At 37.3% G+C, this 26,534-nt stretch overlaps 1 long non-coding RNA gene across 1 annotated transcript; it reads right to left on the reverse strand.

Moving 5' to 3' along the window:
* Positions 1 to 307: 307 nt before the first annotated feature.
* On the reverse strand, positions 308 to 25,008 carry LOC145984163 (uncharacterized). Its single transcript, XR_014441283.1, has 2 exons — positions 24,931 to 25,008; positions 308 to 5,413 (listed from the first exon to the last, which is right to left on the reverse strand). It is a non-coding gene; the product is annotated as an uncharacterized LOC145984163 (long non-coding RNA).
* Positions 25,009 to 26,534: the final 1,526 nt, after the last annotated feature.

Consider the following 26,534-nt stretch of genomic DNA (forward strand, 5'->3'; position numbering starts at 1 on the left):
CTAGAAATTTTATTTCACTGAAATATCTCTGTTCGTTACAAAGTTATAACAAATTTAAATGTGGAAAGGACTTTAGGAAAACCCTCTATCATCATCATTCACTCCAATTTAAAGTAAAATGAGATGTGTATGAAAGAAATGCAAGTGCTGTACTTGTATGGCAAAAGCAGATTTATTTTTAAAAATAATTATATTCTAATGGAGTTATTACAATCTTCATGCCTTACTTCATATAAAAGTGCACATTCCTTTATACATTTACATATTTTAAGAACTACAACTCTTTGAACCTGGAATTATAAAGAACTCATCTTTACAAACTTATATTAAAAATCACAAGTACATAATTCATTTTCTCGGAAGCCTAAATTGACAATAAATACAAAGTGCCCAAAGTGAGCCAAGATAATGAGAGTTGTTAAAGTTATGTTTATGTGGGTTTGTGCAGCATTTGAGTACATGATGCATGTGCAGGAAGCTACAATACTATGAAAGTTCTTAAGGGTAATCATACCACACAACTCATGTTATTGAAACCTACGAAGTATCACCAACACCTGGCGAGTTTCTGTTATATCCAACCATGGGAGGGTCCAAGTTGATTCATTCTTATGTACAAATTATATATATGTCCACTGAGAATTTCCAAAACATGTACGTTAAAAATAAGCCCTCATCCCCATGTCTAATATTTACACTTATGAATCCAAGCACTATCAAAACTGAATGTAGTTGCATAGTCACGGACACTTCTGGATTATAATTATGACCTAGAAACACATGACTGTACCAAGCATAAAAGTACCAAAAGTTGCTGAATTTTCATGTTGAACACCCTACGGAAAATTATGTCTGTATATTTTGCATTCATAGAAGGGCACAGCTATTTCAATTCAATTTGAACTAGGCTAAGTTCATTCACCATTTAATTCTTTGATGATTTTTCAAAACATGTATAACACACTAATTCTATCACATGCTGGAATCATATCAATCATGGTATAACAGTGCAAATTAGCACTATTAAGTCATTTTACAATTCATACACTATGACCAAGCAAGCATTCATTACTCTCTGGAATGCAATGATTTGGAAAAACATACTTCTTGTAGTGCACCATTGTTACAAATTATGCTTATTTCAGCAGTACATAAAACTTACAATTCAAATTCACATTCATTTTCTGAAGAGAAGTTGATAAAAAAGACAAATATAAAATTGAACACAAGATCTTGTTCACAAGTCTGTAATTGAAATTGGCCGCCTCTAGCTCTTCCAGTTTTGCTATCCATGTATAAGGATTTCATACAGAACTGACACACGACACGAGAGTTTCACACAATAGTGACACTTCTATTTCAGTTTGCATGATGGTGTAATCGGCTGATGATGCAGCTATAACTGCACTAATCAGTTTATTAATCACCAGAAGAAAACATAAAGAGACATTGCTAAATCATGTTTTAAAATTTGTGCAAGTTAGTTAAACTCGGGAGAGGCATGCATGTTGTCCTTGAGAAAATAAATCATATGCACTAACCTCATACTCTATACATTAAACTTTTCTCTTTCCTCTCCAGCCTGAATAAAGCAAAGACCTAAACACTATACTAAACCTTGACCTTTGTGAGACCATGGCCCAGTAAATTCATTTTTTAAAAGTCGATGCCCAGATCCCAAGAATTTTCCTCGCAAATACCTTTCCAGTATTTAAAATTTTATACGTGAATTAACATGTACCCTTGAAATTAAATATTGATAAATAAATTCTGCCATAATTATAAAGAGTAATAATTCGATTACAGATTATGTCTAGGCTTGTTGACAAATATAAATATATGGATAATGTAGTGGTAACTTCGTCGCATTGTAATCAATTGATCCTGGGTTAGATACCCGATGGAGGCACATAGTAATGAGGAATTCACTTTAAACTGTTGGTCCAGTCTTCATTAGTCTATTTGTGCATAAAGTGGACTTAAAAAACAAAAACTCAAATATGAAATTAGGTTATTTGTCAACCACTTTTAGCAGAATCTCTCATTACCTATTATAATTGATATCAGGGTCCGGTACCAGGCCATGACCTGATGGTCGAGAAGCACTGCGCAAAAGTATCCTACCACGTTGACAGATCTACTTGGACTGACTTGCCTCCAAGCACCTGCAGTTTCAAACAAAAGCAGTCACACCCAAAATGGCCAAAACACAGATTCTTTACATGATGTTGAAGACAAATTATGCTGATAACTGCACCAACAAACTTGACAAAGCCAAAAGAACGTTGTGTTTAAATCTTCAAACATTTATTATATCAACAAATTAGATGTTGATGTAGAAAAAAATGTTGTAAGGTTGCCTGTCATCTCTCTTCTAGATTTTAAATATAGCTCCTTGGGGGTGAAGCATTCATTGTGCATGCATGAACAACAAACTGAGGTATTGAGAAAATGGCACAATCCATTACGTGCAGCTTGCCATGTCACTTCAGTTTGAAAGGTTTAATTGATTACTGAGGGTTTGCTTCCAAGTGAGTCATGTCACTTTGGTGTGAAATCTCACTAGTGAGAACACAAGGAAGAAAATGGCAGGTAAACAAGGTATCTTTTGAAAGAAAATGGAAAAGGAAGATTTTACGTAGGTTGTTAAAATATCTTAGTACATGTGATAAGTGTGAGCACTATTAGTTTAAACTAACATCACAGAAAGTCACATGACACACGTGATTTCAATGTTCTTTTTAAGCATCCTGCATAGTGTGAGAGTAAACAAGTCCATACATGTTCTGGTTGCAGTGAATTTTAGGAACTACCTTTTAACCATTTTTAATCATTCGACCTTCCTTAGGGAATGTTGTAGAAGGTCCATATTGTGTGCACCAATGAGATGGTACAGATAAAAGCACACTGCAACCAGGTAATATACCTCTTGTCTCATAAAAATATGTTTATTATTGTAATGTGAACAACTGGAAAGAATGTAACAATTGCAATGTTAGCAACATTCAAATCAATAGTTGAATGCAATTAATAACATTTATGATTACATTCAAGACAGAGTAATTCAGGTTTGGGCAACTTGTAAGCACTTCTGGGGGATGGCGAGTGCTTTGTGCACCACAAGCTTACCTACATACTGCACCTCAAGACCTCCTGCAGGGACTCCCCAATGATGTAGTGGCAACATCATTGCCTTGCAATCAAGGGATCACAAATTTGATGCTCAGTGGAGGTACATAGTGGTTCAGATAAAACTTTAAATGGTGGGTCCATTCTCGATTAGTATATCTGTGTATAAAGTGATCTTAAAACAAAAACTCAAAAGCACAAGATCTCTTTCCTCACTTCCTCCCTCATCCCTCATTTATGCCCTCTTACAACCTCACAGTAATCTTGCTCATTGTGCATTTCACGAGGAGTTGCCCAGGCCTGTAGTAAATTGTTTAGTCTACAAGTTTGCACATAAAATATTACTTATTGATTAAGTATTTGAATAATCTTCATAACATACTACTTCTCGGCATAATATAATAGTGCATTATACATGTACAAAATGGTTTCACAGGTTCTCTAAAAAGGGTGTCTACTATTTTTGTGAAGTAAAACACATTAACTTTTCCAGATCAGAGTTTCAGGACAATTTAGAACTTGAACAGTATATTCAAATGTTACTACAGTTAACACTAACAATCAGAATTCAATATGTGACAAATTTCAGAACGATTGATTCATTCATTTTAAGAATTCTACTGAAGATTTACAAATTTTTGACAAGTCGTCTTGTCTTCCCACATGTTGATATTTTATGTTGTCTCTTATTCATGGGAAACAATTTATACTGCAGCAATACACACTGGAAGACATTTGTTAACATATAATTGATATACAGTTAAGAGATGGTATGATTCCAAATTGCAACTATTGGATCCACACACAAATTCTAAAACTGTTTATGTTACCACATCAAAACCAAATTGAAAAAAAAAAAAGGTTTCACCAATATGTAAAGTAAGAACATACATATGAGACAAACAATGAGCTAACATTCCAAATATATCATCAAATGAGCAACATATGCTGTAGAAAAATTAAGCACACCCATTGCTGCCTCTCTGATGGCGTAGTGATAACATCTTGACTTGTAGTCAAGGTGTCCTGGGTTCAATACCCGGTGGGGGCACATAGTGGTTCAGATACCACTTTAAACTGTTGGTCCTGTCCCAATTAGCATTCTGTGCATAAAAGAGGACTTAAAAAAAAAAAGAGCATCCATTGCTGACTTAAGCACTCAAAAGTTTGCACTATTAATTACCACTGATGTTTCCTGAAAAGTGGTAAATTTTCCCTGACTTTTCCCAGTTATCAAACTAGTAGACACCCTACTAAATGTAACATAAGATGTACTATCATATGTATCTTCTCCCTGCAGGAGTTTAATTTAAGCATTATAGTCATTTTGATTTGAACATACTTTTACAATATCCTCTATATTAAGTACTATGCATAACTGTACTGTATTTGGAACTTGAAATAAATAAGTAAGTCAATTCGTTCTTTTGCAGAAACAAATAGATTACCAATCAACAACTACCATGCACAATAATTTGAATAAAAACATCAGTTTCTCTGAAATGAAAATAAAAATATCTACTTAAAGTACATGGAATGACTGATATTTACATGCATTCTCAATATTTCAAAATTGATGAAAATTTTATACCAAACATATACATTAGTTGTTTCTGTTACACACTATTTTTAACATTCACTCTCACTAGCAATTGTAAGTTGAGCTTTCCTGAATTTTAGCAGTCTGTCTGTCAGTTAGAGCAGAAACAAAACTTGTTCTTTTCTTGGGCTAATCCTATATCACACAAATTTACACTGAGCAACTCTCATTACAGGAGCAATTATTTACAAATTTCATTCTAAACAGTTTATGTGCACAATATAACCCAATAATCAGGTACACCATCAATATACATGATTACAATCACCCTCGCTATATGTTTCAAGTATAATTGAATATTCCAAACATTTCAAATGTCATGCCTCAATGCTACTTTATTTATTTTACACCTGCAATGAGCCATTATAAATAGTTCATAAAAATATTGAAGTCAATCAGTTTTTCCTTTTCTAGTTTTTGATATATTTGATTCTCGCTTTGCTTTCTTCTTCTTTTCTTTCTCTTGAGCTTCTAATGCTTTTGCTAATTTCCATGATAGCAATAAAGACAATAAGAAGAATGGTGATAAACCCAAAAGAACATAGTACAAGAATTCTCCTGGATTCTGAGCAGCCCATATAATGAAAGCATTAAACCAACCTTCCCATGTTGATGAATCCATATTCAAGGGAACCTTCTTAGGTTCGCTGCTTACGTTTTCATCCTCCATCTTTTGCTCAATATCTAGAATAAAAAAATGCAAGTTAAAGGAAAATACAATAAAAACTTACATGATACTTCACCATGCTGGAGAAGTGGATACAGATTTCTACAATCAGCATAAAACTAGAATTGACTCTCCTCTGCTCAAATTCAGTGCATCGCTGCATGCAAAGTGTTTTTTCTTTTAAACTGTTTGAATTTCTTCTTAATAGTCAGAAGAAGACCCTGATAGAGGGTTGAAATGTTACATGTAGTGTTTTTTACATAAATAAAGACCACCTTGCAGTGGCGATTCCTCCATGTAGGAAGTGAGGAACTTCATACAGTTTTATTTATACTTATTTCCAGTTTTCTACTTTTTAAGAGTTTAATGAGCATTATAAAATTTTGAGGGCAATCAAGGTTCGTTACTTGACTGTCAAGAGTCAGTTATACAGTCCGCAAGGAAGGTCTCGTGGGTTCCTCAACAGTGATGCCAACTCTAGCATAATGGTTCTAAACCTAGCAAAATTTGAACTTCGTTGGCACCTAGCACTCTGTGTTTGGCATAATGGAAAATCCAGCATCATCTCAAAAACGGGCATCCCTGGGAAAAAGAGAAATTGAATTCTAATGAAGATGAAATGTTTATTTTTAAGAAAATCTCCAGATCTTGTTTGTACTTCTCTAGCAGACTTGTTTCAAACAAAAGGAAGTATGCAGACCAAGGGACAAGCTTTTACAGGCCCTGATCCATCCTCTTGTTTTCATATTTCCTTTATCCTCCTCGATTTAGCAAGGGAGGAACATTTCATAAAAGGAAATCAGCAGAAAGAGTTGGAGGTCACAAATAAAACAAACGGATGCCGTTACCAGTCATGGAATTTTCTTCAACTTTTTTCAAGCACTATGCTAACCCCATTATATTGAATGGTCGAAATTCCTAATGTTGCTTAACTACAATAAATAAATCAATAACGCAGTTCACAATTCCAAAATAGCAAAATAAAATTGAACTTAAAACTACTACAGCCATCAGAAAATGATGATAATAAATTAATAATAATAATAATAATAAACCCTAGCATAATTTTATCACATCTAGCGTAATTTATGAGTTAAAACAACACATTTTCTTATCAGGAGGTTGGTATTGGCAAAGCTGTTCTTAATCCACACATGACAGGAAGGGAGGGCCTGCAGCTAACATTACAAATCCAATGGCTAATTCAAGTTACAGGTGATACATGTCACTGTGTAATTGAATGCATTTTCGAAAACTTTCCTCAGTCTGTTTACCATAACTTCCTACACCCCAAAAATTCCACGAGTTGCCACTGCCACCTTCGTCTGCAGCTTTAGCGTTTTTATTTACAAATATTTCTAAAACATGTATACTCCACGAGACACTAAAGAGAAAATTCACATTCCATTTGGCATGCATATATAGCTTTGATGTGTTCGGTTGATTTCCTCATCCTGTTACGATATGCATGACTCAGTGGTTCAGACTAAACAGACATGGGAGAAGCTGTTCCCCTGCTACAAGACCATATAATAGTTTATAATTGCAGCAATGAAAAAAATTATCTCTCTTTGGGAGCAGTTATTCATTCACACTTTTTCATTTACATTTTTAATGGTATTGTTATCAATGTCACCAAGTAGTGTGATAATTTAATTTTCGACATCACAGTTATGAATGATTAGTTGAAGGATTCTAACTTTAAAGTTTTTTTTATTCACAATAGAAGTTAATGCATATTACATGCCTCTTTGACTATATATTTGGGCATTTAGTCTCCAGAAATTATAATGCAAGGAGCAACAAACCTGACCTACGTAAGCTATTCATATGAGCATGTAGGAGTGGATTAAAAAAAATTGTCCATCACAAAATGACTACATAATCAGAAAACATGTTTATTGTGTGCTTATAGACATGTACAGAAATTGATTCATGCAGAAAACAAGTGTATGCAATGGTATGTCTGAAATAGACACTCATTAGTCCCATCTAGTTCGCTGCACTCATGCATCTAGTTGGTTACAAGGTGCAACATCGACTTGTTTACTTCATTGATTTGGAGTCAAGTAGTGTATTTAGTGTCTGCACCATTTGTACTACGTTCTGGATCAGTGTAGTGTGTGGTGTATGATCATGTGGTTGCGTGCTAACTAATAAAATTAATACTTAAAGCAGAAGACAGGAATTTGTTGAATCTTCTGAACTTGAACACCATAATTCATCTACTTGGTTGAATGCTATTTCCTTTCACCAGCCTGACACCGGGATACACCTGCACTACACCTAGTGTCAAAAAGTGCAATGAACTAGATGGGACTATGCCATGTGTAAGCCACAAAAATACTCAAAGGTGAAGGCACTGCATTAGAATAATCCATTTCTTCAAAACACACAAATGTAGTAAATTAAAACACAATCAAAATAGTGGTGGACAATTTGCCTACTACTATCTTTGGTGTCCGCTCTACAGTACACAAAACTCACTTTCTGAAGCTGACTGCTAAGGACTTTTATAAGTTTTAGAGCTTTATAATACAGAATATTAGTGTTAAAGTAGAGTGAGTTTCAAGCATTTGGGGAAATAAATTTGTGTGTTTGAAACCTGCAAAAATGCTTAATTTGTGAGACACTGTCACCGAAATTAGGTTGTGCATGTGACTGTGTGTTCACATACATTGCCACTGTTGAAAACTATTTTTTCTTTAACATGGAAAACATTACAGATGTACACCTGTGAGGGGGGAAAAACCACCCACCTTGACAATTTTTACATAACACGCACACAACATGACAACAGAGTAGGACAGTGAAGCAAACCTAAAGTACAAAGAAGTACCAGCACAAATACATGAAAGTTTTCGTGAAAAAAAATGGCATTGATGTATTTACTTAGATTAATAACACTGGTCAACAATGACTTTGGCTTCCTCGATGGCGCAGTGGTAGTGTCATTGCCTTGTAATCAAGGGGTCCCGGTGGAGGCACATAGTGGTTCGGATCCCACTTTAAACTGTAGGTCCAGTCCCGATTAGCCTTACTGTGCATAAAGTGGACTTAAAACACCAAATCAAACCAAACCAAAGAATGATTTTGTTAAATTAATAATTTTCACGGATTCTTATGTTTTGTGGTGTGTTGATTCTGAGTATGAAGTCAGAATTTCTTTATCGGGCTCCATTGTTTTGTAACACGTTATCATTTTTTCTCCTTGTAACCAATTTTTAGCATTAAGCTCTAATGTAGTAGCAAAAGTACAAGCATTATGAGTTTCAAAATATAAATAAAAGTGACTTACTTCGTTTAAAATGATATTTCTGTGCAAGCCATTGATGACAACAATAGCATTATTGAAATTAATGATAAAATACTGGTTTATTACCATCAGGATAAACAGTCAGTAGCATACACAGGATTTTATCAAGGGGGGTTATTTCTAAAACTTTCTCCAAATTCACATTACCATTGTTTTATTATACTTTAATTAAATAATAATACTCATAATTAATTAATTAGCTGAATTACTACTAATAAAAAAAGGTAAAGTGCTCCCCTGTGCTATGCACCACACCATGAAGGAGTATAGGGGGTGTGGGGTTAGGGCTTCACACTTTCTTGATCACAGGCAAAAGTGGGGGTGATGTGATCAGCACCATGCCCCTGGCTGCCTTTACCCCCCTCGAGTTTCCTTCAGGTTCCCACTTTATATGACACTGGGTGGGCTCCAGAGCCGCTTGCACAGGTGGAAAATATCCCGGTTCTCCCCCGCTGGGGATCGAACCTGGGTCTCTTGCATGGTAGTCAGATGCCCTAACGACTGAGCTACCACGGCTATGAATTACTACTAATAATACTACGAATACCACTACTACTGTTAACTAGTAGACATCTACATAAATATACAGGGTGATTCAGATTTCCTATTACACACTTCTAGGGGTTGTAGAGGGGACTTAGTAGATCAAGTTTTGATAAGAAACCCATGTCCGGAAACGTACCATTTTGGTACTAAACAGATGACAAGATCACATAATTTCAGATCTCCAGCTTCAAGGTAGGCAACCCACATTGATGGAGGGTGACGTCTTCAGTCACCTGATATCATGTGTGCTCTTTCCAACGTCCCTCTGCTTACAATATGGTGTGCTTCGACCTTCACATCAGTTGCTATTTAGTCATCGTGGTACAGTATGGTTGAATACACGTTTGCCGAGAACACTGACATGTTGTTAATTTATGGCGAAGCTGGACATAATGGTAGAGCCTTGCAACATCTGAATGCAGAGTGTTTTCCGCATCGTGTCACTCCATCACATACCATTTTTGCACACTTAGATGATGATGGAGATGTGAAATTATGTGATCTTGTAATCTGTGTAGTACCAAAACGGTACGTTTCCGGACATGGGTTCCTTACCAAAACTTGATCTACTAAGTCCCCTCTATAATCCCTAGAAGTGTTGGCTATTTTTCTATATAGTCACCATGATGCTCCAAGCATTTTTGGTACCATGGACCAAGTTTACGTAGAGCCTCTGCGTAGAAATCTGCTGCCTGGGATCTCAGCCAGTCAAGAACTGATGTCTTGAGAACTTCACTATCATCTAAACGTTGTGAAGCAAGCCACTTTTTGAGATGAAGGAACAGAAAGTAATCACTTGGGGCAAGATCGGGACTGTATGGTGCATGATTAAAATGTTCCTATCGGAATTTTTGAATTATAGCAACAGTACGGTCAGCTGTGTGTGGGTGGGCGTTGTCATGAATAAGCAGAATTCCACACCATAACATTCCTCTTTGCCAGTTTTGGATGGCATGTCGCAGATTGGACAGTGTTTCGCAATACACATCTGCTATGATGGTTCATCCTGGTTCCAGGAATTCCACGAGGAATACACCTTTTTGGTCCCAAAACACGGTTGCCATGATTTTGCGATGTGTTTGCTTGAATTTCTTCTGTTTCGGTGAACTGGAGTGACACCACTGCATGGATTGCTGCTTCAACTCACCAGTGACGTACGATATCCAGGTTTCATCTCCAGTCACTATGTGAGAAAACAAGTCATCCCCATCCTTCTCCCAGCAGGCCAAAAAATCACGTGCTGATTTCATTCTTCCATCTTTGTGAGTGTTTGCCAACATTTTTGGCACCCACCTCGCACACAGTTTGCGATAACCCAGATTGTCCTTTACAATTCGGTGCAATGTTTTATCATCAGACACTTCAGGAAACTCTTTGCCTAGATCAGTAATGGTGAAACGGCAATTGGATCACACTTTCTTATCAACACGTTGCACAAGGTCGTCCGTCTGAACATTAGTCCTGCCGCTCTGTTCATCATCATGAACATTGGAACGTCCTTCCCGAAAAGCACGGCACCATTGTCTTACCTTTCCTTCACTCATTACTGTTGGTCCGTAAATGGCACACAATTCCCGATGAATGTCAGCTGCACTCAGTCCTTTTGTGTTGAGAAATCTAATCACAGACCTCACCTCGTATTTGGCGGGATTTTCTATTACAGCAGCCATTTCAACTTCCTGCTACTCGCACGTACACACCTCCACACTGAGAAATATACCTCTGTTGCAGGCACAGAATACTAAAGCATGCTTCTGTGCACGCGCAGCTTCGTCAGTGTTGCCAGTCCCAAGTAAAAAAATATCGGCCTTTCTTTTTGACATGTGACTCGTAATAAAATAAAATTGAAATAATCAAAGTATGGAACTCCTCCAAGGAGCTGTGGTGGTCTGGTCGGTAGAGTGTCTGACAACCACACAGAAGATCCGGGTTTGATTCCCGAAATTGGTTGGAATTTTTCCGGCTTCTTCCCTGCATAAATGTCCCCGATAATTCACATCTGGATTGTCTCGCTGTTCTTATCAACAAAACATTTTACAATAATTAAGCTTATTATCGTTTCAATAATTGTCTAGTCAACAAGGTGAGATATTCAAATGTGTTGCGGTAAACAATGGGAAGGCAGACTGGTAACTGTATTCTTGTCCCCCTAGCCTTTGTCTATACATTAGCCGCTTACAACGAACCAATAACTGTCTTGAGCTAATTCTCATTGTTCACACAAAAAAATACATGTTATTCAAATGTGTTGCGGTAAACAATGGGAAGGCAGACTGGTAACTGTATTCTTGTCCCCCTATCCTTTGTCTATACATTAGCCGCTTACAACGAACCAATAACTGTCTTGAGCTAATTCTCATTGTTCACACAAAAAAATACATGTTCATTGAACACTGGCGTATGTAGAGGGGTGGCTGATGGTGTTGCAGCCCCTACCATATTTTTGAGAAAATCAGAATTTTCAAATAAAAATCCGTTAAGAACTTTAAAAAATCAAAATGTGTAAATGCAAAATCTCTTTTAAAGTGAATCTCGGTTACCATTTTTGTCTTTGAATACAATTTTAATAGACTGAAGAGCTCCAAAAATACAAAATATTTTATTACGCATCCTGCCCTCCAAAACAAAGCCATGTGCTATCCATATTTACTATTCCACCCCTCCCGAAAAAAAAATCCTGTGTACGCAAGTGTATTGAACATTGTTGCAACTGAGATACAAAACAACTTTTTTCTCTTTTAAATCATAGTTGCCCTCACATTTTATTTTCAACAATTCATGTTTATTTTCAAGGCATCACTCTGAAAGACATGTGTGTTTGGAATGATGTGCTTTTCACCAAGCTGCATGGAAATAATACTTCAAATTATTATTATTAGTAGTAGTAGTAATAGTATTGTCCGCTCAAGGGGACGCCACTGTAAACAGCAATGTAACATTTCAGTTGAAATCCAGTTCTCTCACATTTGTGTCATAAATAAGTTTATTGGCCCTAATTTGTGAATATTTTGTGTTATGTACAGTGTGCATATATTTTAAAAAAATGCCTCATAGGTGTGTTAACCACCCAAACAATTTATGTTATATTTGCGGTGAGTCAGTGACGGGTCCAGAAGTAACAGCTGGGAGGGGCGAATTTCAGTGGAGTGCCTCACCCCACCCAGAAGCTTTTCTAACCAACACTTGAGCTATTTTATGTAAACAATTTATCATACTGTAAAAAGGAAACAAGCTGACTTCTGTGTTCTAGAGATTAGAGTATTCTATTACAAAAATAGTTGTCCAGGGCTGGAAAAAATGATTATTATTGTGTGAAAGGAAAACAGCGTGAGTAAAAACTAGATTAGGTCTAAACTGATTTATTGAACATGTGTATTTTTGAGGCACATTGCACCGTTGTTAGGATCCAAATATAAACTGTAGGTCCAGTTGCGATTGAGCTATCTGAGGATAAAGTTGATTTAAATCAAACTTTGGAAAATATTCTCGACATTAAATGTGGTGATAAAAGAACATTTAGGACTTCAAAAACATTAGGCATAATGATATATGCAAAAACCTGCCAGTTGCAAGGGAGTTATCCCTATCGCCCTCCCCATGGATACGTGTCTGCTGTGAGTCAACTTCGAAATATCAAAAAAGAAACAATGAACTGTATTTTGGCTGCAAAATAGATGACCAGGATAAATCTTGGGCCCCTCATACCTGCTGTTTCATGTGAGACCCTGTTGATTGATTGAGTTGGCATTTTAAGTCCACTTTATGCACAGTAAGGCTAATTGCGACTGGACCTACAGATTAAAGTGGGATCTGAACCACTATGTGCCTGCACCGGGTATCGAACCTGGGACACCTTGATTACAAGGCGATGACGCTACCACTGCACCATTGGTGAGACACTGTTGTGTGTGGCTGAAAGAGTTTGTGATATGCCATTTGGAGTATCCATGGCTTGGAGAAAACCATTTAACTACTCAATGGGTTCCTATTTTTGCATTATAAAAATCTATGGAATAACCATGAAGACTAGACATTTTGCTAATTCCTATGATATTTCTTCAGCTAGAAGGTCTGTCACTTATAGTCATCTCTCCCCTTGTTTGTATGAAGCTGAGGTGGAAGCAACGGGATCACTCCAGGAAGTTGCAAATAATTTCTTTGGAAATCACAAGGCAGATAACTACAGAGATTTGATTGATTGATTTAGTTTAGTTTACTTCGCGTTTTGTGCCTCTTGGCTAATTTGCGAGAAGGGGGTGTGTGACAAAATGATGAAATTGATGAATGGACATTCACAAACAACCAAGTCCGAGCAGGATTCAAACACGGGACCCTTGACATCGCAGTGCGGTGTGCTAACCACTTGCCCACAGGGTTCGGCATAACTACAAAGAATTTGTTAGGCAGTGTCTTGATAACTGCAGAAACTGAGATGTAATATGTTCCTAAAAATCCATTTCTTGGTGTAACATTTGGACTTATCCACCTCCGACAATGGCAGTGTAAGTGACAAACATGGAGAATGCTTCCATCAGGAAATATACACCATGGAAAACAGTTACCAAAGTAAATGGAATGGAGCCCACGAATGTTAGCCGACTACTCCTGGACTCTCAAGCTTTAATACAGCTGAATATCCTTTAGAAGTACATTTTAGGTCAATGTAACACATATTAGCTTCAATAAAGCAAAGTTATTTCATTAGAACAAAAAATGTGTGTTACAAAAAATATACTACAAGAATCACTTTTTCTTTTCCATTTAACAGAGAAAAAGTTAAAATTTGTAGTCCAGTGCAATTAAAGATATTTAAATAAATGTATGTAGTTCCTACTAATTTACATGGCACTACATTGTCACAGTGTGCTACAATATCTGTTCTAAATTTGTGTTTGCATTCCTTAGAGCTTGTTGTATAAACATCACTAACTGGAGAGCAGATTTGATCTACGATCCGGGAATGAACTAAGTTCAAGGTTCTATCATGTTGTATAAAGCTAACTGTCCATCTTAGATCAAATCCTGAACTTAGGTCAAAGAAATATGTTAGGCAACGTGGCAAACACAGACAAATCGCTGCCTGTGATGTTACTAATTGTCCAACACTGAACAGCAAATATTTTAAAGTTGTTTTTGGAAAATGCATATATTTAATATTTGAATAAAGAATAAATCTGAGATGCTGGACATAGTAAATATTCGTATGTGTTTCAAATTTAGTAAAATCACGTAAAATAGATACTATACCAGGGTGGCCACTCTTGGACCATGATAAAATTCAAAGTAAAATTGTTGGTTTTCAAGGTGAACTTTCCAAAAAATGTCCTCGTCCAAGTACCCCCCCCCCCTTCCCCCTCTTCCTACAGGCCTAGAGGAACTCCAGCAGAGAATCACCACCATACTGGATATTGTCACTGTGGACATGCTGAGGCGTGTTTAGCAAGAGCTGGACTACCGACTTAATGAGTGCCGTGTCACAGGCAAGCAGTGAACACTTGTGAACAATTGTTTGTGACATTCACATATCATTTAATTTCTTATTCAAATTTTTATTCATAAATCTTTGAGCATTACACCTGTGTACTTTCCTTTACCTTGACTATGTAGTTACTGAGATATTTACATCTGTAATGACAGGGTGGCCACTATAGGATCATGATAAAATTCAAGTATAATTCCCAGTTTTCAAGGTAAACTTCCCAAAAAAGTCAATGATATACTGTCTCTCATCACCCATACACACACACATAATTAACAATATAAAGTGTCTGTGTGATCCCAATGTATGCAAAAATTCCTTCAATTCAATTAAACGGTCCATATAATATTTAAAATGTTGAACTTAAGGTGCGGAGTTGCATTTGCCATTTCACATACTCAAGACTCAAAATACATCTACAAATGCAAGTCACAAATGTTACGGGATATACTGATCTAATCTAATTCTATGAAAATTCAGTTTTATTTTCCACACAACTTCCTTTTTCCTTCCTCCATAAAAATAAAAGCTACACTGTGAAAAACTTGCCTCGGGGCATTTGTAAACGTATGAATTCATTTGGATTAATAAAAGTTGTAATTTTCACATCTATGGAGAAAAATTCCTGGAGCCAAATATTCACACATAATTCCTGGAATTCAAGGAATTCCCAGTGAGTAGCCACCCTGAAAGATTAATATATATTAAACACACTGTATCCCAGGGAGGATATGCAGTGGCGGACTTCGCAAGGAAGAGGAAGCTTAGAGGTTCTATGGACAAGTAGATGAAAATTCCTTCACCCCTTTCATTTACATTTATTTGCAGAGAGGGATGGGGAGAATTCAGCAACTTACTGCAGAGTACTGGCACTTATTGCCCTTTGTTTGTTGACATGACATGTAATTAGGAAGAAAATATATATTTTTATTTGTTAAAAAATAACGAGCTTATTTTTTTTTGGGGGGGGGGGATTTCTATATTGAATTATGTTTGTAGGTGCATGCGTATGTGTACTCAGAATTTATACTATGCACAAATTCAAAACGTAAACTATATCATGTCGAAAATTAACATTTCTTACTATTTCTATGAGTATTTTTTTGTTAGGTTAGGTGAGCCAGGTTTAGGGTACTTAGCATTAAAATAATACCCTTAAATGGTCGCAACACCTAACCACATAACAGGGTGGATAAAAATCACGATTATGATTTAAATAATAATGATAGAAGTTTTGTGCTGCAAGCTTGCTCATGCAGAACTAAGCTTCAAGGGCTGGTTGAAAGACTCAAGAAACATGCTGCAGTTTGGAAAAGGCAAACTGAAAATCCTGGGAATTTTTTTTTCAAAAATGAAAAGTTTTGGATGTACTATACTGGGTGTTTCAGAAAAAAAATGTATTGCAAGTAAAGTATTGAACTTACCTTAATGAAACCAGTCCAGAATGAATGAGAAACTTAAACGGTTTGTGCGTGTATGTTTTGTTCAGCTGAGGGTTCACATCCCTGCCACTACGCAACACTCAAATCACCTACTGACTCACAATGTTTAATGCCATGTTTTGATCCAAGATCAATGGATCTTACACTGTGTGACTTCTTTTGGTGGGGTTTCATCAAAGACAGGGTATTCATCTCACCAATGCAGCGTGATATTGCAGCGATAGACAGTACTGACAGGTCCATGTTGATGCCAGTGTGGCAAGAAGTAGACTATGTGTTTGAGTTCCTCTTTCATTCTGGACTGGTTTCATTAACGTAACTTCAATACTTTACATGCAATAAATTTTTGTTTCATTAACGTAAGTTCAATACTTTACTTTCAATAAATATTTGTAAGCCCTCAATTTTTTCTGAAACACCAGTATAATAGTAACAATTGTTGATTTTTTTTAAGTCTTTGTTGCTGAATTCTAGTGATATTTTAATGATAGTTTGCATAATATTATCAGCTGCCTTCTTCATTTAGATCTTAATGATAATTTACAGTTTAACATGATTAGTATTGTGTATATTATTCTACAAAAAATATTTGCTATTTTCACCTATGAAAATTATTGAGTTCTAAAGCAACAGAAACTTAGCGTGTTTATACAGTGCATTCAATTTGCCTCAGGGCCAAGATAACACCTGACTGCACATGGTGAGACATGGCTCAGATGCCGGAACTTTCGATGTGTAACGCCCCATTTATTTTTACGTACATATCTTCAGCATGCATAACGAGTAATAAATAACCTGTGTTATATATAAGGGTTGCCAAGAGAAATTTAAGTGTGTTTACAGTTTACATATTGCATTTGCTTTCGCATGAGCTTCACCCCATCAGTACATTTATTTTGTTTCCTTTCTTAGAGCCTAATAAAGACCATTAGAGTTTACGAGATTAATGTACTTTCAGCAAAAGTGATTCTGATATCTACAAAATCCTTATGTAAATTATTTCTTTAAGGTGACTTCAATCTATGATTTGAAAAAAAAAAAATCACCTGATTTAAATCAATCCCCCTTGCTCTGAACTACTATGAATCATAACTGCACCATGAGGCAGAATGATGTCATGTCATGTCATGACCCTCATGACTGTTTGGCAACAATGACTGTCAAATCATATGTATAATGCTTCTGTGTAGGGAGAGTCTGCAACCATTCCAAATATTTATAATTATTTTTTCAAAGTTTCATATGATAATGACGAAGTATTGCAGAATTGTGGAAATGATTGTTACAGTAAATTGGAACCTTGGTGGAAGGAATTATCAGTGTTTAGAGTTCTGAAAAGTGCAATTTATCGATGAAAAGAAGCTACAAAAACATCTATTCTTCCCGTTGACAAGGCATTCTTCATTCACAGAAGAAAGAGGAAGTATCGCAGAATAGTGAAAATGGTAACAGTTCGTTATATCGGAGACACATTACAATCGGATATTTTGTGTTTCTCATGGTTCGTACTTACGAATTGTGTATTGCAGAACATAGTTGAAGGTGCCATTATGCTTTTTACATGAAAATAACATCGATTTTTCACATTACGAGTAATTATTTTGCTACCTTTCTTCGGTTGCGGAACATACAATATGGCGTGCACAGCTGTGGATCATCGCACATCGTGCTTGTGTTTTGTCGATTTGGAGTGAGTATGCAGTGTTTCAAACTTCGTAACCGAAAAATACCTACTTTCGTGTTCATTATGTTATCACAAACCATTGACGAATAGCCCCAAAAAACCATTCACGATAGCCCAACAAACCATTGATGGATAGCCCCATGGACCATTTCCAGCAAGGTTAGGTTAGGTAAGCAAAGTTAAAAAAATATATATATATCATAAAGAAAAGGCACGTTTGGAAACACTGGCGAGACCACGTGACTTTCGACGCTCGCGCCATCTGCAGGTACATAATGGAAACAACGGCATAATGTTGTTGCTTTGCACAAAATACAAGTTTATTATATCAAAAGTGCTTATTTCTTGTTGTGCAGCATTCTACAGTGAGAAAATACCTCCACGAACTTTCAAAATGCTACAGAAACTCATTTCCGTAAGTACAAGGGTTGATGAAATGAGAAGGTACGAAACGTCGTAACAACGGAATCGTTTATATAATACCAATGAAGCGATGAAGAACGTAGCGCGATATGTAGGGGTGCGATTCGAGTCACCACGCGGCATTGGAGCATGCAGGGGAACGCACATGCGCAGGAGAGAGCAGAGGCTCCGATACAGAGCGCCATCCAAGTGACGCGGCAGTGCGTGTTCGGACAGGATGGCGTTAACATTGGCAAATTCGACTGTTGAGGAACAGCGAGGCGTTATCCGTTTTCTGACAGCGGAAGGTGTTAAACCGGCCGATATTCATCCCAGGATGGTGAACGCTTACGGGGAAGACTGTGTGTCTGGCAAATCAGTGAGGAAATGGAGTGCCCGTTTTCGTTCTGCTCCATGATAACACACGTCCACACGTCTCAAGGGTCACACACGCGGAACTGGCCAGGTTCAAGTGGGAGCAGCTAGACCATCCACCCTACAGTCCGGACTTATCCCCCTGTGACTTCCATGTGTTTGGTCCACTGAAAAAGCATCTCAAAGGAAAGAGCTTCATCTCGGACGATGTGAAGGACTGGGTCGCGTCACGGCCAAAGGAATTCTGGGAAAAAGGAATCATTCGGCTCGTTCATCAATGGGATCAATGTGCTCAGGCCTATGGAGGATACTTTGAATAAAGTATTCATTTACACCAACAGTGTTGTTTTGTACCTTTTCATTTGATCAACCCTTGTAGTTTCTTCTGTAAAAATGAAGAAATGTGTCTCCGATATAACAAACTGTTACCGTGAAAATAATTGTGAAAGTAAATTTGAAGCTTCCTGAAAGTAATTAGTAGTATTTGCAGTTCTGACTAGCCCTATTTATTGGCAAAAGGAAGATATAAAAGGTACCATACGCAAACATCCCCACTTCCCATTTTTACTCCCTGCTGGATTTTTTACATGAAGCTTGAAGAGTGGCATGGTTGAGACCAGCACCAACATCATGAGATGTTGCATTTAGGAAAATTATTGTAATGCTAAGAGCTCTAAACCTGGCCCACATAGCCTAACTATGAAAGCATTTAGGTATGTTAATTCAATGCCAAGAGGGACCAAGTTCTTTTTGTTTTATTGCGATTTCATCATGCCATGTATGCATTTTTCACATGGTTCAATTACGATTTACGTCTGCTAACACACACTGCGGAGTTTTAGTGATTACTTACTGCATGTTTCCTTGACACTGGTTTCTCACTTCCTTATACAGTAAAGGTTTACTATACACAAACAGATTTCTTCATTTTTACACAAGAAACTACTTGCGGAAATTAGTTCCTCTAGCATTGTTGAACATCTGGAAGGTGTTTTCTGTCATGTGGGAATGTGTCATAGCGGAAATTCATTATTATTGTTGAAAATTAATTCTCCGATGCACAATAGCCTTTGGCACCTACACCTTCGTAGATCATGGCACGTTGTGCTTGTGTTTTGTCGATGTTCACTGGCTATGCAGTGTTTCCAACCAAAAATACAAACATAGTTAAAATCCGTTGAACCATTCATGATAGGCCCAAGAAACATTACGTAAGGTTAGGCTAGGTTTAGTTAGGTTAGGCAAACATAGTTAAAATTCATGTAACTAGTTAGGTTACGCAAACATAGTTAAAATTTGTTTAACTATGTTTGCCTAACCTAACTAAACCTAGCCTAACCTTACGTAATGTTTCTTGGGGCTATCGTCAATGGTTCAATGCATTTTAGCTATGTTTGTATTTTTTCGGTTAAGAAGGTTGGAAACATTGAAAATCGACAAAACACAAGCACGACGTGCGATGATCTACTAAGGTGTACGTGCCATATTGTGTCTTAGTGAAGCAAAAAACGAAAAGGAAGAAGTAATCGTAATGTGAAAAATTGATATTACTTTGATCAAAAAAACGTGAATACACCTTAAAGAATGTTCCACGAAGCAGATACATAAGTACGAATGTTAAAAAAAACGAAACAAAGAAGTTACACGTGTTTGTGGATAGTCAATTTTTACCCCTTATACTTTTACATAATTCAGTACTTGCCAACAGCCATTCATTTACTATCAACTAAGTTACAAACTGCCCCTCCTACCTAGGTCACATGTGTGAGGTACGAAGGGGTTTCCAGTATTCGTTCACAGAATCAGTTCATTTACCATGCAGTGTTCAGATGTGTACTTTCTTCTTGCTGCCAAAATGTTTGAAGAATTTGTTCAATAAATGCTTTCATAGTAGGATTAGGCTGGTCAGGTTTAGTTCCCTTAGCAGTTTCATAATAACCCTACATGCTTTCATTGTTAGGTTATGCAGGTCAGGTTTAGTTATCTTAGCATTAAAACAACATTCCTAAATGCTTTTGTAGTTAGGTTAGGCAGGTCAGATATAGTTCCTTCAGGGAGAGGGGAATAGCGGTGGTAGTCTGTGGAATGTGCGATGCATGCAAAATGGGGAGTTTTGCGTAATGTACCTCTAACATCATCTTTTTGACAATAATTGGACTTTTTCGAAATTAAAACTGTGCTGATTAGTTTCAGAAAGGTTCCAATTTACTTTTACATTCATTCCCACTAGTCTATGATACTTACTGTCGCTTCTTTAAATGGAGAATGCCTTGTCCATTGGATATGCACTTGCTTGCATAAGGTATTTTTAAAGCTATTTTTTCCCAATATAAATAACTTTATTTTTAAATTCAATCAGTGCTCATTACTTTAAGGAAGGTTCAAATTTTGTGTGACAATGATTGCCAAAATTCTACGATAATTAGTCTTTGTGCTAAGAGGATTTGAAAAAAATCATAAAACAATTGGAAACGTTACCAGTCCTATACCTGATCTACCTAACCATGAGAGCACTTAGAGATACACACAGTAAGTGGGTAGGAAACCATTATTCATGCCGGACTGCAATCCTGTTCGCTAATTTAAAAAAGTTTCACACAGCCTGTATCTATTCCACATATATCCGAAATCTTCAAACATCTTCGCAATCTAATGGAAACTACACAATAGCCGATTCAGAAAACCTTTTCCCACCATCACACATGTGACCTAGACCTAGATGGCAGCAGCAGTCCATAACCAAGATGACAGTGAACGAATGGCTGGTGGCATGAAGAGAATCCTAAGCCCCGTGACAGGTTAATTTTGCAGCAGGTTTTATGTATCAATCCACTCGAGAACGGCGCTCAGAACCTTCTGTGCAAGTCTTCCCTCAACCGCAGAGCTGTTCATATCACAGAAAGTAAGAAAATCGGCAGTATTGCAGCAGAACTATATTCTGCACGCACGTTTGGGTTCTACGTATGCGAAAAGTTGCTGCAAATTTAACCTGTCACGGGGCTTAGAGGAGTATATGGAAGGGAAAAAAAACATTCTAAAGCAAACATGCAGTAAGTAATCGCTAAAACTCTGAAGTATGTGTTGACACACATAAATAGAAATCAAACCATGTAAAAAAAATGCCTGTGCATCATGGTGAAATCGGAATTAAGCAATCGGAACTTGAGCCGCAAAGTCTACCACAAAAATATTGTACGATTATTTGGAATCATATCTGTAAGTAAAAGTGCAGACAGATATGCTTGTGATTAAAATAATGGTAAATATCTCGAATCGGACAAATGGATTTCTTCAAATTTACAGGAAAAATTACTTACCGAATGCAGTTTCTTTATACTTGTGGAACTTCTGGGAAGTGTTTTCTCGCATAGTTCATTGAATTTTGCCGGTAAATCATCTATTTTTCGATATAAATCTGTGACCGATAAACGGAAGCACTTGCTTCCATTTACTTCCAGGTGGATGTAGCCTGTGTGTGATGACGTAATCCCGTTCAGTCTTTCCAAACACGTGTCTTTGTAACTGAAGAAGGTACGTTTCCACAAATGGTTTGTGGGGCTATGTGTCAATGGTTCGTGGGGCTATGCGAGAATGGTGTGTGGGGCTACACATATTTTTTTCAAAACCAATTTTTAACTATTGTAACCTATACGTGACCCTACCTAACCTAACCTTACCGGAAATGGTTCGTGGGGCTATGTAGGTATTTTTGGGTGCAGTGGGGTGGAAACACTGAATGCCAAGTACGGTAGTGAAGCTGTGACCACCATTTTGCATGTTACTGAAGACAAAAAGAAACGAAGAAAACTTACTCAATATGTTGCAAATAGAGCTTGATTAAAATTTCGGTAACCACCAAACGTCTCTAATTCCCTTATTTTCGTATTTTTCACATTGATACTTACATATTCTGCATTCGTAAGGGTTCTTCAAGTTTGCGTTTCGTTTTTTGCACGCAAATAATCTCAATTTTCGAAATATCGAGTATTTTCATTTTGTTCGCTTTTGCTTGGGTTACACGCGATATGGCGGAGAAATCTTGACTAGCGTAGTCCATGATCAGTGGTTATGCAGTGTTGCAACCTTCTTCATAGGAAAAATACCTACTTTCGTGTTACTGATTTTGTATTTTTTTCCAGGTTCGAAAACTCCACGAACCATGCACGGATAGACCCATGAACCATACATAAATAATAGCCCCACGAACCATGCATGGCAAGGTTAGGTTAGGTTCTGTTAGGTTACGAAACATAGTTAAATTTGTTTTTCAAAATTATTTTTTTTTTCGGGTTGGAAAACCCCACGAACCATTCATAAATAGCCCCACAAACCATTCACGGATAGCCCCACGAACCATTCATAAATAGCCCCATGAACCATGCACGGCAAAGTTAGGTTAGGAAACATAGTTAAATTTGTTTTTCAAAATTAGAAATTTTTTTCGGGTTCGAAAACCCCACGAACCATGCATGGATAGCCCCACGAACCATTCATAAATAGCCCCACAAACCATTCACGGATAGCCCCACGAACCATTCACGGATAGCCCCACGAACCATTCATAAATAGCCCTATGAACCATTCACGGATAGCCCCACGAACCATTCACGGATAGCCCCATGAACCATTCATATATAGTCCCACGAACCATTCATATATAGCCCCACAAACCATGCATAAATAGCCCCACGAACCATTGATGGATAGCCCCACAAACCATTCATAAATAGCCCCACGAACCATTCATAAATAGCCTTAGAGATACTGGGTGAAAGGGGGGGGGGGTTATAACCCCCATCAACCTCACATTGAGCATGCCACTGATCCTGTGCACGTCATGTTGTCGCAAGTTCGTAATCAGAAATGATGAACAGTAAATCACGTTTATTTATGTTCTAGAACTGTTACATAGTTACAAAACTCCATATTTGGAAACACTGACCGGTTGTTACGTCATGAAACGCTCGCAAATATTTGGTTCACGTAGTAGACGGACATCAAGGGAACAGCTTTCGTGCATCGGAGTGACATTAATGTCGAAAATTACATGATTTATCGGCCAAAAAATTTCAACGAGGTGAAAACAAACTTGCAAGACCTTCGTAAAGTATAAATAAACCCATTTCGGTAAGTACTTTCGGTAAAACTTTGATAGCGTCCCAACACCTCTCACTCGTTTATTTCGTCATTTTTAACATTCATACTTACGTATTCTGCATTGCGAAAGATTCTTCAAGGTGTTATTTTGCTTTTTTCACGAAAAAAAGTTCATTTTTTGACATAAAAGAGTAATTATTAAACCACTGACGTTAGTCCCACAAACCATTGATGTTAGCCCCAAAAACAATTGACGTTAGCCCCAAAAATTCACGATAGCACCACGAACCATCACAGGGACGAGGTATGCCTACGAGGTTAGGTTATGCCTGGGCCCAAGTTCCTTTGGTTTTTTTGCAATTTCATCATGCTACGAATGCAATTTTTACATGGCTTGATTTCGATGTACGTTTGTTAACACATACTGCGGAGTTTTAGCAATTACTTAAGGTTTTGTTCAATATATTCTTTGGTGGTTAGGTTAGGCAGGTTAGGTTTGGTTCCCTTAGCATTAAAATAAAGTCCCTAAATGCATTCTACTAAGGTTCCCATTTACTTCTACATTCATTCCCACGTTTCTAAGATATTTACTGTCGTTTGTCGACGGAGAATATTTTGTCCATGAGAAGTGCGTAAGGTAATTTTAAAGTTGTTTTTTTAAACATAAATAACTTTTTTCGAGTCCAAACAGTGCTCATTACTTAAGGAAGGGTCAAATTTCGTGTGACAATGATTTCCAAAATTCTACGATAATTAGTATTTGTGCTAGGAGAAATCATAAAACAATTGGAACAGTTACCGAAAGGAGAAAGAAAATACCAACAAGTACTTCTAAATGCTACAGAAACTCATTTCGGTAAGTAGTTTCTTGTGTAAAAATGAAGAAATCCGTTGGGACGCTATCGAAGTTTCACCCTTTCGTCTTTTAATCGAGTGATCCAGGGTTGAATTCGCAGTGGTTGCACACTGCACAGTGGTTCGGACCTGACTTTTTAAACTGTATGTCCAGCCCAAATTAGCCCATCTGAGCATAGCGTGGGCATAAAACAAACTTTGACACCGTTTTACATCTTCAAGTTTAATAGCCAAATGACAGCTCATACTCTGGAAGAAACTTCAATGGAGCACGATACGTTACATATATATGAGTCTAAACGTATCAATGCTAAATACAAAATAAAATGTGTACTTACGGAATGTTCACTGTTCACTGTTTACATACAAAACTTATATCAACTTTCATGTTTCTTACATAGTTCTTTTCGAAACTGTGTCTGCTACATCCTCTTTTTCTTTAATACCACCAAGGAACATATAATTCCACCATCATCTTAACACCACTACATTTATCTTATATTATCAATTATTTTCCTGCGATTATTATGCGAGTTTACAGACTTACTATTTACAGTTCTCGTAACGTATCCATATTTTTATACTAAAGGTACTTACATGCGACATTTTTAGTCATAACATGCAAGGGTGTGAAACTTACTTCTTCGCAAATTAGAATATCCGTTATGTTAACACTCGTCTACAGCGCCGTCCAGCGAGTTTGAAAATTAAATTACCATAGAGTGATCTCCGACAAAAATTTATTTTTCTTAATTCTACAGGGTGTCCGAAAAAAATTGTACACACGCTAACAGGAATATCAAGTGTCAATGGGCTGTTTATTGCCAAACGTTTCCGCCACCCCTGTTGTCTCCTTAAAGAATTTCGTTCGTCATCTGGTTGCCCTAAGCTTTACATTGGAGCGGGATGGGGTGGCTATCGGAGAAACGTCCCAAATGATAAAGAATAAAATGTATTAAGCCCATGATATTTATTATTATACACTTTGACACTATGCCCTATCCGCAGTGACGTCGCGTGGAGTAAATCCTTGGGTGTTCACAGCCAGCCTAAAATCAGAGAAAATTTAAACCCCTCCCCCAGACCGAGGGGGCTAAAACATACAGATTACGTGGCAGTGTCTGCTGCCACGTTCTTTTTCTGCTAAAACCTCAAAACAAGAAGAAGAGGTCAGGCCAATCATGTCATGCGTGTACGAGATGCAACGAGACTCAACGAGAGAACATGATATTCAAGATGGCGAAGTTAGGGTCGACGGCGTAATGAGCTGTCTCTCTCTCTCTCTCTCTCTCTCTCTCTCTCTCTCTCTGTCATGCGTAGAACGTGGGCCAGTGGCTTTATGAACAGCGGTCTCTAGTGCGAAGACCCAACATTTTAACCATGGCAAACACCAATAGTTTATCCAGAATTTTCGATCTATTGAGTGTACGTGTATTAAGTACGGACTTGAAGTATGGTCTTAGCGGAAGTGACGTCACCTAATACAGTTCGAAAGCGCCAAGAACAGAAGTACGCAAGTGCACAACTTGCAGTACAGACGGGAGCTGACTAGGTCACGTGATTTCCACACTCGTTGTTCATTTGTTTAAAATCACGGAGGTAGAAACCCAGCAATACAGGTTAAATATACGTTATGGGCCAGCAAGTTGTTGGTTAAAGTTCTTATAATGTGTAGAAACGTGTACGAACATTTGAAAATGTTATGTGATTTCTATGGTGAAAAACAAGTGTTTAAAACGTGGGGAATACAATGAGTACTAAGTTTTATCTACTGATCGTATTTGGCGCTGCAGTCGAAGTGCAATTCGAAAGACTTTCACTTCCAGTCCACGACTTGAAGACCGCACTCCAAGACCATACTCGGAGGATGCTCGCTTCAAGTACGGTCTTGCACCTTTCGGACAGGGCCTGAGTTCGTACTTTATAGTTCAAATAAAAATAC

The sequence above is a fragment of the Lepisma saccharinum genome, chromosome 2 (assembly GCF_977018435.1).
Source record: "Lepisma saccharinum chromosome 2, izLepSacc3.1, whole genome shotgun sequence".
Lineage (NCBI taxonomy): Eukaryota > Metazoa > Arthropoda > Insecta > Zygentoma > Lepismatidae > Lepisma > Lepisma saccharinum.